Source organism: Cebidichthys violaceus, unplaced genomic scaffold (genome assembly GCF_023349555.1).
Source record: "Cebidichthys violaceus isolate CVI_PGR_0920_01 unplaced genomic scaffold, fCebVio1.0.p SCAF_4, whole genome shotgun sequence".
Taxonomy (NCBI): domain Eukaryota; kingdom Metazoa; phylum Chordata; class Actinopteri; order Perciformes; family Stichaeidae; genus Cebidichthys; species Cebidichthys violaceus.
The window spans coordinates 10,351,728-10,365,201 of NW_027176594.1; the positions used below are offsets into that span (position 1 = coordinate 10,351,728).

The window sequence follows — 13,474 nt, forward strand, 5'->3', positions numbered from 1 at the left end:
GTTAGCTGCAAAATCTATTGTTCTTCTGTTTCCCATTGGTGTACTTGGTATGCGGAAGAACTACAGAGTGCTTCTTCAGCTCATTTGAACACAGAGATTGAACGCATCGCACTGTAACTCCATGCAATGCATCGTTACATTTGCCAAATACTAAGACAACAATAAAGTGTACATGCCTAACAAATACTGCATTTCATCATCTGTAATTAAGGTGGTTAACTTTGTTTTGAGAAAATGTTGATTTATTGGAACAAATGTCAAGCAGGGAAGCTGATCAGAGAGACCATGCTAGGAGAGGAGCAGAGACGCGTCTCCTTAAGATCTCCAGGGTTGGAGAAAGTTGAGACCGGTGGCCAGGATGAAGGAGTCTATTTTTGTAGTTTTGTGATAGAGCTCTGCACTGAGTTTGATTTTCTGTTTTTCAGAATCAGATTCAGAACCATTTATTGCCACGGTATGTTGCACATACAAGGAATTTGACATGACGAGTGGTGCATAACATTAAACAATCAACAACAATCAACACGGTGCAAAAAGTAGAAACATATTATAATTTACAATTAAATATGAAATAAAGTGCACAAACAAACAGATAACAGGACTATAAACAAGTGAGATGTAAGTGTAATGTTGAGTGTATTTAAAAAGAAACCTAGAAGGGATGTGCAGGGGAGTGACCGGTAGGAAATTGTCCTGGGGATGACACAGTCAGTGGGGGTCCCAGGCTTTATTGATGAGCCCGACTGCGGATGGGAAGAAACTGTATATGTGGCGTGAGGTCTTGGTCCTGATGGACCGCAGCCTCCTGCCAGATAGAAGGGGCACGAACATGTCCAGGGTGAGAGGGGCTGGCTACAATTTGTCTTGCTTGCTTCAGGGTCCTTGAAGCAAAAAAGTCTTGGAGTGAGAGCGAGCGAATGATGCGCAGCAGTCTGCCCTTGTCCTTGGCAGTGGCTGCAGTGTACCAGACCGTGATGGAGGAGCAGAGGATGGACTCAATGATGGCTGTGTAGAAGTGCACCATCATTGTCTTTGGCAGGTTGAATTTCTTCAGCTGCCTCAGGAAGTACATCCTCTACTGAGCCTTCTTGGTGATGGAGCTGATATTCAGCTCCCACTTGAGGTCCTGGGTTATGGTGGAGCCCAGGATGCGGAAGGACTCCACAGCGTCGACGGGGATGTCACACAGGGTGATGGGGCAGGCGGGGCTGCAGTCTTCCGGAAATCCACAACCATCTTTATTGTGTTACTCGGAGTATGACCATGAAACTAAACAAAATATCTGGATGTTTTGGGGAAGATTGAGTGAAGACTTCTGTATCACTAGTAAATTTGATGTGATTTCATTTGAAAATTACCTTTATCAATAAACGAACTACATTGTTCCTTTTTTAATTTAAAAAAACCTCCAAGATAGGCTTCAATCTGTGCATTTAGTTTGTATTGTAGCAGTTGTTATTTTATGAATGAGTCTGTTCTAAAAAATGTAAAAGGCTTGAAAATAAATTATAGTCATTGTCTCATTTATAAATAAGTGATTCTGTGGAACAACATTATTTATTGCCTCCAACTCAGGCAGAGGTCCATCATACTCCATACCAAAATAATGGTCTACTTCAAATATTATTTAGTCCTGCGTTGTTGAGAACACCACTCTGCCAAAGCTGAAGTAGTGTATGCCCCCCTTGTGTTCAAAAGCCATGATTATTCCATTGGTTTCTAAATTCTGTAACAGCCCTTTCAAGTCTTGGTAAGTAAACCTAATGGAGTCAAAATAAATGAAGCTCATTCAGAAAATCTGGGATTCCGTGCTCCTCAACGTTGCAGTAGTGGGATGACATGATTGAGCTCTGCCCACAACCTCTCAATCCTTTGGTTGTGGACACTGCGACCTGTACTGACTTTCTGTTTAGTCCTCTTCTTTCCAGCAAGAAGCGGGCAACCCCAATGTTCTCCATCCCATGGTCACTTCCTACTCTGGAGGGCAATCCAAATTGTTGTACACCTGTCCGAAACAATGATAGGGCTGTTGAAGCTCTGTTATTGTCCACACTCAGGTATATTATTGTCCTACTATAACCATCAATGCAGCCATGCAACACCATTCTCCACCTGACAATCTTGTGATTTCTATCTCTGTGCCTGTAAAAAGATAAGGCATGCCTTGTTCCACAGTCCCACCAGAGACCACGTCAAAGTTTACTACAACCCATACTAACCCAAGGTAAACATTTTAACAATGAGTAGTCACTGTAGCTATATAAATTGAGCGTTCTATAAGTAGGGTGTTTCAACTGCCCAGTCTTTCTTGTTATAACTATATTTCACCAATTTAAAACACAGGCAAAGATCTTACAACCTGTAGAGTATTTCTAAATAAAAACTTACTCACACTCAGTGACAAGGGGGGAAAGAATGATGGAACAGCACAATGTGGCTGTAAGGTTATGAATGTTCCTCTCACCATAATTGATTTGGAGTTTGAACATTATAAATCCGTCGACGTATAGTATGGCGACTGTCTGATAGGGTCAACTTCTTGTAGACTTTACCTGACACGCTAACATTAAGTTAGTATTCTGTGCGATCCGAGGCTACCAAGCACATATGTTTCGCCTGCATTTGAGGTGTTCTCACTAATAACGCTGTTCAGAGCATGATTAGACAATACTGTTTATGTCAATGGCTGGACTCCAAGATGTTGTCTGTGTCTGTAAATTGTCCGTCTGCTGATGTGAATGAAGAAATTCTCTGCCAGCTCATGCCAAGGGACACGCAGTGCGATATCTGATCCAAGGTAATACTGGACTGAGGACGGCCAAGGAGACCGGTTGAAGTAATTGGGGGGACCAGAGCATTATTGGTGACTTCAGCGGATCTTTGTCTGATGTGATCATCAAGTTCTCTGAATAGCTGAGTGGTCTGTTCTTTGAATTTGTTGAATACATTGCAGTGCAATAACTTCTTTATTGCCTGTTACCTCAACAAACAAAGACTGAACTTGAAAAACAAAGATGTTAACTTTTATAGTACAATATAAGTTAATTATAGGCTATGTCTGTTCCCTCTCCTTTTCATCAAAAGCTTTACAATAAAAATACTTTGATTCAATTTTAGATTTAAACAGTGTGAGGAATTTAAGTTTAGAAGCATTTTTAGTACGATTAAAAGCACACCTTGAAGAATGTATAAAATATCACAATGCATTAAAATGTCACAAAATATTTACTTATGGAATGTATTATATTTTACAGTATATTTACTTGAAGAGGATAGTATATGTGTATCATATGTTTACTCATAGAAGTGTTAAACCATAAAAGTATAGTTACTGTATGTTTTGAGCCATACGGGAGAGATAGGGACCATTGAGACAGGCTTTTCAGATTTGACCACGGCCATATATGGTGAAAAGAGAAGAGGCCTCTGCTCAAAAATTGCATACCTATACAAAAGGAAGTATATTTATGTAACTACAAGGTCTATTTTAATAATCTTTGTGTTATAATAAAGGGAACACTTGTGAGATGTTTTCAGATGTGTAAATATCAGTATATATGTTACTGGTTAAGAGTCAATGCAGATGGCACACAGCACAAATTGAACATTTTTAGATTCACCTAAGAAATAGCACTTTCAGGATGATTATTTCTTAGGAATGATGTAGCTTGAAGGTTTAAACCTCTCCCAGATCATTGCACAATATGTGAACAGTCTCTGTGCAAAGTCTGACTTTGATAAAGTGAAACACAACAAAATTAGAGAGGTTTTAGTACAGAAATTTCAGGCTAGGTCTCCAAAATTTTCACATTTACACATTTTGCACAATGTGTGCCATTTTAATTTCCTCATGTACCAAACTATATATTTCACTTGTATATATCACTAATGGTGTTCAATACATCCAAATACAGCAGTTGGCTTTATTTGAAGGCCAGAATCCTCTCTGAGACCTCTCTGAGTCTGTCTGTTCATTCAAATTTTTTTCAGATTCCAGCCCTTCCCCCTCTAGCAGAGCTGTATCTCAGCCCCCCATTGGACGATTTTATTGATTGACAACTCTTTTGACGCGTTAGAGCCAATAGAATTGAGCCAGCCCACGAGGGGCAAGATTGACAGCACTGTTAGCCAATCAGAATCAAAAAAGTGCTGTCCATTGTGAAGCGTAAAATCCGATTTGCTGAAAGTTAAATCCCGTTTTACGTCCCATAAAGTCATGGAGAGAGCGGAGATCTCTTGAGTGAGACACAGGAACACTTGGTAAACAAGTAGCATGGCGAAAAGAGCAGAAATATTGGTCTTTCCCCTTCAAAACAACAAAAGTAAGGTGCATTTACTGATCATAATCAATATTGCGGTTTGTTTTGCTGGTGCTTGTTTGCTCATAACTGATGGTTAGTTGTAGCGGAATATGACTCATATGTCCATAATCCTCACGTTACTACCGTTCTTTGGAGCTAACTTTGTGCATGAATTAGCACAGCGCTAGAGCCTTAAATGTGGTGAGTGGGTTTGCCTAGGGGGCGATATATATGGATTTTGATATTTAGTAATATATAGTTTGAGTTGTGTTTGGAGTGTGTACAAACAGTTTACATGACCTTGTAGCCCAGGCTCTGCTGTTTAATCTGGTATGCGACATCATTATATTCGTTACTGATGAGTGCATTTGTTTGTCATTTTGCATGAGTGAATTTTTGCATGAATTAACAATAACCCAGAATATGATGGTGTCTTTTGAACATAGGAAATAATGTATTTGATTAAATGTTTCAGTGAAAATTTGATATCAAACCCGATGCTCAGGAAATATCAGCCTCACATGTGAATGAATGAAAATAACAATTAATTATGTATTATTATTAAGTGTTTGTTGATAACAAACTCTCCTGCTCTCTCTGACTTTAATGTATTACATAATAAAAGTTAATGGGAGAAATAACAGTGTGTGAGGTCCTTTTGTTGTTCAGATCTAGAACTAACTGATTTTTCATTAAACAATTGAAATACAAAACATGGGAATGATGACATGGATTAAATGTTATTTATTTTATTTAATGTGTGATCTATCTTCGCTGATCTATGATACTCCACTGCAGTGAAGTGGTGAGGCACTGACACAAAATAAGTCAGATTTACAAATATATGAACCCAATAGAGTAGCTTAAATCACCATTCAATTGGCAGCTTGCACATTGACTACTGGTTGTTTTTCATATTTCATATCAGCATTCTTTACACACACATAGGTAAGGTACATATTTGATTCCACCGGGAGCGTGTGCGCCGCGATCTTCCCCACCGACCTGCCTCACCAGGAGCGTTTCAGATAATCTGTGTAACAACCACGGATGTATAAAGAACAAACACATAAAAGGTTACTTTACCTGTCCTACGTTGAATTGCTGTTGAATTGGTCATATTTCCTTGTTTTTTGAGATATTTTTAAGCTTGGATATAGAATCTCTTACATTTTTGTGGTCAAAGCAAAATATAAGAAGAAGAAGAGAAGTGTAGAAGAAGAGCAACGACAGAACAAGCATAAACCCGACCCGTGGGCTCTCGCACGCCCTCTTTTTTGAGGCAGAGGTACTGTTTGCCTCCCCTGTGTGCTTTTTCACTGCGGTTTCTGTCAGATCAGCAACACTAAATATGTTCTACTCATACGTGAAATACAGTACCTATTCTATGTAAAAAAAGGACATAATAAAAGTGTCTACAAATATTACAATGGTGACAAACAATGAGAAAGCAAAAGGCACGTGCTCAACCCAGTTAGTGAGGGATTGTGAAATCTGAGGTGAGGCACAGCTCGTCGCTGCCTCAAAAAATAAAAATGATTGGAATCATACAGAAATTACATTTATAACACAAATCAGTAGAGAAATATTAATATTTATTTTATTTCATCATTATTTGTTTTTTACTTTTCATGATGACAGGTAAGGCTCTGCCTCCCCTGACCGCACGTCCCTGCTCAACTGATGCTGAAATTCAGATCAGTCGATTTCAAGCTTTTCATCTCTCCTCTCTATTGAATATCATACCTCCGTTCTTCCTACTTTACTTTAGCAACACTCTTCCACAGTCAAGATGATTCCGTTACAAAACAAGAGCAGTGTCTTCACCCTTTTCTCTGTTCTCTCTGCTCCTTGTCCCTCAATTGTCAACCACTCTATTTGTGCTTAAGTAGCCTCTGCTATCTTTCTGTATTTTATCTCTCTTTTGCTCCCTCTTCCTGTGATTGTCTCTCTTGCTGGGCACCAGATAAGAGCTTTTCACGGCACCAATGACAAGCACACAGGAGGGGGCTCATTCTATTCGCAAACAATGATCTGTAAAAACACACTGGATGAGATGTAAAACAAGCACTCTGCAGAGACCGCCTGGGCGGACCTGGAATAGACAATTCAACGCATCACTTACCGACACATTCAGACAATTTGTACTTAGAGGGAATATGCTCAAGGTGGAGAGATCATAAGCAAAAAGCACTATAACAAAAATGTTCTATAGCACAGGGAAATTGTTGAACAGGGTTTTATCAACTTGAACCATGATGTGGCTGGCCAATAGAAGAGGTTTGTCTCTCAAGTGCAAAAGTTAGAGGCAAAAAGAGCCCAACAAGGACTCACAAACTGAGTGATGACCTGATGCCATACTTTACATAAAATACAGATGTTTCATAAATGTACAGACACGTTTCCTCTTTGCACATGAGCAAATACGTTAGTCACAGGGATTTCAGTCATCAGGTTGACTCCAGTATTGCAGTGTCTCATTGGGGCCATACAGTATTCACAGATGCTCAAACAGATGGCTTCATCCTTAGCATTCAATAGAGGAACAAAGTAGTTAGCATAAGCTGCATAGATACAATTGCTGAACAAACACATCACCTAAAGACACTAAACCTTTATTTTAGTTGAAAGTTAAAAACAAAACAAAATATTTTGAGCACATTGAGTGAAAGCCCCTAATGCAGTAAGACAGGATCTAATAAAATGATCTAATAGCATTGAAGGTAGAGAAGAGTCACAAATGTAAAGGAACAGAAGATGTATTTGTATAATTGAGGGAAATCTCTAATTTCCCTTTATACAAGGTCAAAATTAAGCCACTTTGTCATAACGAAGCCAGCACCATCTGCCTCTCTCCGTCCTAAACGTCATCCTGCTTCCACACCAAATGTACAAATTTGACATTTCACAGAGCAAGGCTCCTACTGAGAATGTGAGTGAGCAATAGCCATGTGCACTGCCCAGATTTTTTTTGCCAGGTTTTGCCAAAGTTAAAATATTGTGGTCCATACGCCTCTAGACATGGCAACAGCTGAGCCGAAGGCTAACAATCTCCTCTTCTTGTCAATCTAGTTGATGTAGCCGACGAGGACTCGTCACACTCCGGTGGCAATCTTCTGCATTGATCAAGAAAATCCTCAGTTCAACCCATCAAGAGTGGATATCGTCAAGGAAGGGTGTGTGGTGCTGGAGGAACTGGCCAACCTGTCTAAAGCCTTCTGTGTCCTTTTCACACTGATTAATGCTTTGATCCCTGACTACCCTAAGTTCATGAAAAACACTTTCTACTTTATTCTCCAAGTAATGCTCAACCTGGGTAGTGAGCTTGCACCCAACATTCAAATGTTAGAGTAAATGGTTATACTACTGTTCCAGATATCAAGTGCTTGGTTTGTAATGTTGCACTTTTAGAGTAACATGTTTGCTGTTGTATGTTTTATTGTAATAGTGGTATTTGCACTGATTACAGGGTTTGTTTCAATTCGGATTCTCAATGTCCCTGTTTTAGCAATGAGCTCCCGTCATTCTTCGTTCATTTGTTCAAAGCATATTTTTTTCAACCAAGTTACCACACCCTTAAAGTTCAGAAGACTACATCTGCAGAAATGAAGGGCAATACAAATAGCATTTGCAACTTCACAAACAGAGCCACTGAAAAAAGGGTTGTATAAAAAGATATGTGATACTTCAAATGAAGATCTTGATTAATCAAGAAAATTTTATATTTACCCAGCAATAAAAGTACACGCCATACTGTCAGTACTGTGAACATGGATTGTTTGATATATTGAATCATCATTTTGGAGTGTCCTATTAATGTGAAACTTTATTAAAAAATAAAATGATCCTACCAGTAGTGTAACCTATCAAACCATTTCAATCAGGAGAGACAAGTAATTTGCAGAAAAGACTGTTTATTATTAATAGATGATATGTGTGATGTTCACAGAAGAACTACGCCACCTGGCGAGGGTACAGGGAAAGACAGTCAGCCAGAATGACGGGGTTAACTGTGTGTGTATGAGCCTCAGAATAAAAGCCTTTTGCTGTTCATCAAGTCGTTGTTCATCTGGTGTAACTACACTACGGAAACATTACATTGGTGACGAGGTGTTTAAGGAAAGACACACAAAGAGTTGACACGGACATCGCGTTTTTTCCAGAATGAAAAAAGAGGGGAGAAAGATGGACAAGCGGATGAGTGTGGTTAAGCCAAGCTAGCTAAGCTAACACAGACAAATGTGAATGGTAGTTGGCACACAAGCATGGCAGGAAATACCGCTGCTCTCCCACCTTTCGCCACCAAAACTGACCCTGGCTCTGTCAGATCTCGCTGGAATAAATGGGTGCAAAGGTTTAAATATTACACCACTGCAATGAACATTGGCGGAGATGCTAGGCTCAAAGCGTTATTGCTACATGTAGCAGGAGAACAAGTGCATGATATTTAGGACACATTAGCAGCAACAGATGACAAATATGCAGACACGAAGCAGAAGTTATCTGGATATTTCTCTCCAAAGCATCAAGTGTACATCTTCAGAAAAACTGTGCAAGAACCAGGAGAAAATTTGGACATTGTTCACACTAAGCTAAGGATGTTAGCTAAGAACTGTGAGTTTGCAAGTGTCAAGGCAGAGATTAAAATTAAAATTATAAAAAGCTGTTCATCATCCAGGCTGCGCAGGAAAGCGCTAAGGGAGCCCGAATTTAGTCTACCCTTCCGCTCCAAGGTTCCATTGCCTGTCAGTGGTGCTTTCAAGTGCAGTGTGGAGAAAGGACAGAAAAAGACACATTCTTTGTAATTAAAGGGGACAGATTCGATGGTCTCAGCTACAAAACTTCCAAAGCACTGGGACTGATTAAAGTAGTCACAGCAGTATCATCCACACCACAGTGTTGCACAGTTGCAGATGAGCTACTAGAGAGTCATCCTGAACTATTTCACGGGATCGGGAAATCGAAAGACTTTCAGGTAAAGCTTCACTTAAGCCTACTTGCCAACCACATCAACGTTTGCCGTTCCACATCCGGCAGAAAGTTAAGAATGAGCTTTGGAAACTGGAGGCAGATGACATCATTCAGGAGGTCACTGGCCCGACACCGTGGGTGTCACCTATTGTCGCACCTCCCAAACCTAAAGACCCTGACAAAGGGTCTACTTCGTTTTCGTTTGGAAACGCATATGTTTTGCTACGGTTACACTGAGCGTCCACACTACGCCGGCGTTTCCGAGCACCGTAAACGGAGGAGTTTAGAAACGATCCCGAAGCCGGATAACTTTGAAAACTCCGGGTAGTGTATTGGTGTGGACGGGCGGAAACACATAAGTTTGGAAACAATGACGTAGACACCCGCGATCAACTACCAGGTTAATTTAACGCAGACAACTGATTACAGGCATTGCTGACCTTGTTGTCTTTACTAGCAGCTGTTGTCCAGTTAAAGTCTTCATGTCTGCAGAGGAAACCGCTGTTATTGTAGCGATCAGTGAGCGGCGTGAGAGAGAGAGAGAGAGAGAGAGAGAGATCATTGAGCGGAGAGAGAGAGAGAGAGAGACCTGCAGCGCTGTAACTAACGTTAAGTCTGAAAAATAAAACTTATTAAACTTTCCACAAACTGTATCTGTTTGAGTTTATAGAGGAAGATTTGAGAGAAGATCTTAAGTATCAAACACGTACTTACGATCATTAAAGACTACTTTATTACTCTGGTTGCTTAGTTACAAAATACGACAATCTACTTCCTGTTTACATCGGCGCATGCCCAGTGTACGTGAAGAGTCACGTGATATTCGTTTCCAGGCGTGTAGTATGGACGGAGATCATTTCGGAAACGATGGCTGAAACGCTGTATGGACGGAGATCGTTTTTGTTTGAAAACTCCGTTTCCAAACGAAAACGGAGTAGTATGGATGTAGCCTTAAACTAAGTGTCTTGATAGCTGTACTTAGGCCTGTCTCAGTTGTGAAGTGCTTTCCGAGTTTCTGTTTGTTTGAGCAAGCCCTGATTTCTGATTCCACTCCTGGCAGACAATGAGCAATCAGTAGATAGATGTACTTAACCACTGCTGGAAGCGTCAGCTTTCAAGCGTCTGGCAAACGAAGGCTAGGGCGAACAAAGGCAACAGGGCGACTTTTTCAAGCCCGACTTTGTCAAGCTAATACTTCTCGAGCGTATATTTGCGGGTCAATAATCTGTTTCTATTGACTACCATGTGTTTGCATCCTATTTCTGTTCGTTCCTCTGCCCGGTGGTCACATAGACATTGGGCCGCTTTCAGGAACCGTGACCCCACTAACCTCATCTATCCTACTCTCTCAGCTCGGGGCGAGCAAGTGGTGGCAGGGGGGCTCTGGAATTGCCAGTCGGCAGTGCCGAAAGCTGAGTTCATCTCAGGTTACGCTTCCTTGCTCTCCCTCAACTTTCTTGCTCTAACTGAGACCTGGATCACACCAGAAAACACCACCACACCCGCAGCTCTGTCAGATGTGTACTCTTTCTCTCACACTCCCAGAGCTGCGAGGCGGGGTGGTGGTACTGGCCTGCTAATTTCCCCAAAATGGAAATACTCTCTTGTCTCTGTTCCACAGTTCTCCCCTTCCTCTCCTCCTTTGACCTTTACCACTCCTCTTCTCCTCCTACCCACAAGGCCGGCAACCAGCTGGATCTTATCTTCACTAGACACTGCTCTACTGCTAACCTCTCTGTCACTCCCCTCCAGCTCTCTGACCACTATTTCATGTCCTACTCCCTCTCCCTATCCTCCCCCCCATCACTTCCTCCACCTACCCACATGGTTTCTACCCGTAGTCATCTACGCTCCCTCTCCCCTGCTGATCTGTCCTCTTCTGTTACCTCTGCTCTCCCTGACCCTGAATCCTTCTCTCTCCTATCCTCTGATACTGCTACTGATCTTCTCCTCTCCACCCTTAATTTTTCTTTGGACAAACTCTGTCCCTTCACCTCCAGGCCTGCACGGCCAACCCCACCTGCCCCATGGCTGTCAGACTCAGTGCGTACTGATAGATGGAGCCTAAGAGAGGCTGAGCGTAAATGGAGAAAAGGCAAACTCCCGGAGGACCTTCTTAACTTCCAAGCTCTTCTTTCCACTTTTTCCTCCTCTCTATCTAAAGCTAAAGCTGCGTTCTTCCGCTCTAAAATCCTAACCTCTGCTTCCAATCCTAAAAAATTCTTTAAAACTTTCACTTCACTCCTCCAACCCCCACCCCCTCTCCTACTTCCTCCCTTCTCCCTGATGATTTCGCCAACTTCTTTGACAAGAAGGTAAACAATATCAGATCCTCCTTCTCTCAGCCCCCCTCTCCCTGTCCACCCTCTCCCTTCCTCTCTCAGTGTTCTTGTCCTCCCTCTCCACCCTGTCCAGCCCTGCCCCCACAGCTCTCCCTCCCATCTCCATGCCCCATCTTACCCTATCTGGCTCCCCTCTCCCCTAACGAGGTCCTCAACCTTGTTACATCTAACCACCCCACCACGTGCTCCCTTGACCCGATCCCTTCCCCTCTTCTTCAGTCTATTGCGACTGAACTCCTTCCTTTCCTCACCCACCTCATCAACACATCTCTTGTTTCAGGATGCTTTCCCACGGCCTTCAAGACTGCCAGAGTCAGCCCCCTTCTGAAGAAACCATCCCCTCTGATGTCAAGAACTTCAGACCGGTTTCTCTTCTACCCTTTCTATCCAAAACACTTGAACGTGCTGTCTTTAACCAACTGTCTTCCTATCTCCACCAGAACAGCCTTTTGGACCCCCACCAGTCCGGGTTCAAAATGGGTCACTCGACCCTTGCGGTGACAGAGTCGCTTCATGCCGCAAGAGCTAACTCTCTCTCCTCTGTCCTGATTCTCCTGGACCTGTCTGCGGCGTTTGACACTGTGAACCATCAGATCCTTCTCTCCACCCTTGATGGGATGGGCGTCTCAGGCTCTGCACTCTCCCTGTTTGCATCCTATCTTACAGGTCGATTCTACCAGGTGACCTTGAGGGGGGCCGTGTCGGAACCACGCATGCTGACTACGGGGGTTCCGCAAGGTTCAGTCCTGGGCTCCCTTCTCTTCTCGCTCTACACAACATCTCTGGGTTCTGTTATTCGCTCGCATGACTTCTCCTACCATTGCTATGCCGATGACACCCAGCTGGTCTTGTCATTTCCCCCCGGTGACACCTAAGTGGAGACACGTATCGCTGCGTGCTTGGCTGACATCTCGAAGTGGATGACGACACACCACCTCAAGCTCAACCTAGACAAAACTGAGCTATTGTTCCTCCCAGGGAAGAGTTGCCCGCACCGGAACCTGTCCATCACCATTGATGATACCGTGGTGACGCCGTGGTGAACCTGGGTGTGACCCTGGATGACCAACTGACATTCTCAGCAAACATTTCATCCGTTACAGGCTCCAGCAGATTCCTGATCTACTACATCAGGAGGATTCGCCCCTTCCTCACTGACGAGACAGCGCAGGTGCTCTTCCAGGCTCTTGTCATCTCCCGCCTGAACCACTGCAACTCTCTACTCGCCAGAGCCCCGGCGTCGGCCATCAGACTTCTGGAGCTTGTCCAGAAAGCCGCAGCTCGCCTGGTGTTCAATCGCCCCAAGTTCTCCCACACAACTTCCTTTCTCTGTTCTCTACATTGGCTACCTGTAAGAGCTCGCATCCAGTTTAAGACTCTGGTGCTAGCCTACAGGGCAGTGAAAGGAACAGCTCCTTCCTATCTCCAGGCCACGGTCAAGCCCTACACCCCTGCCCGACCACTTCGCTCTGCTGCCTCGGGGCTATTGGTTGCCCCGTCACTCAGAGATCCCTGCGGCCGATCAACACGGTCACGGCTGTTTTCTGTCCTGGCCCCACAATGGTGGAATGAACTTCCCACTGACGTCAGGACAGCAGAATCGCTGCCCATCTTTCGGCGCAGGCTGAAAACCCACCTCTTCAGGAAGTGCTACCCTGAGCCTTCCACTTAGCACTTATTGTATTCATACTAGCTTGTTGCACTTATTGTATTCATATTACTTTTTGCACTTACTGTTTTTGTTTGTTTCTGCACTGTACTTTGGCTCTGAGTTATGCTCTGCTTCATGCTCTTAGATGCTTGTTTGGAAAAGGAGATGTACTTATGACTTCTGGTGACTAGTAGTTCATCTGATTACCA

General features: G+C 42.9%; 1 pseudogene; it reads left to right on the forward strand.

The window, feature by feature from the left end:
- The first annotated feature begins 829 nt into the window (after nucleotides 1-829).
- LOC137885151 (uncharacterized) lies at nucleotides 830-13,256 on the forward strand (annotated as a pseudogene).
- Nucleotides 13,257-13,474: the final 218 nt, after the last annotated feature.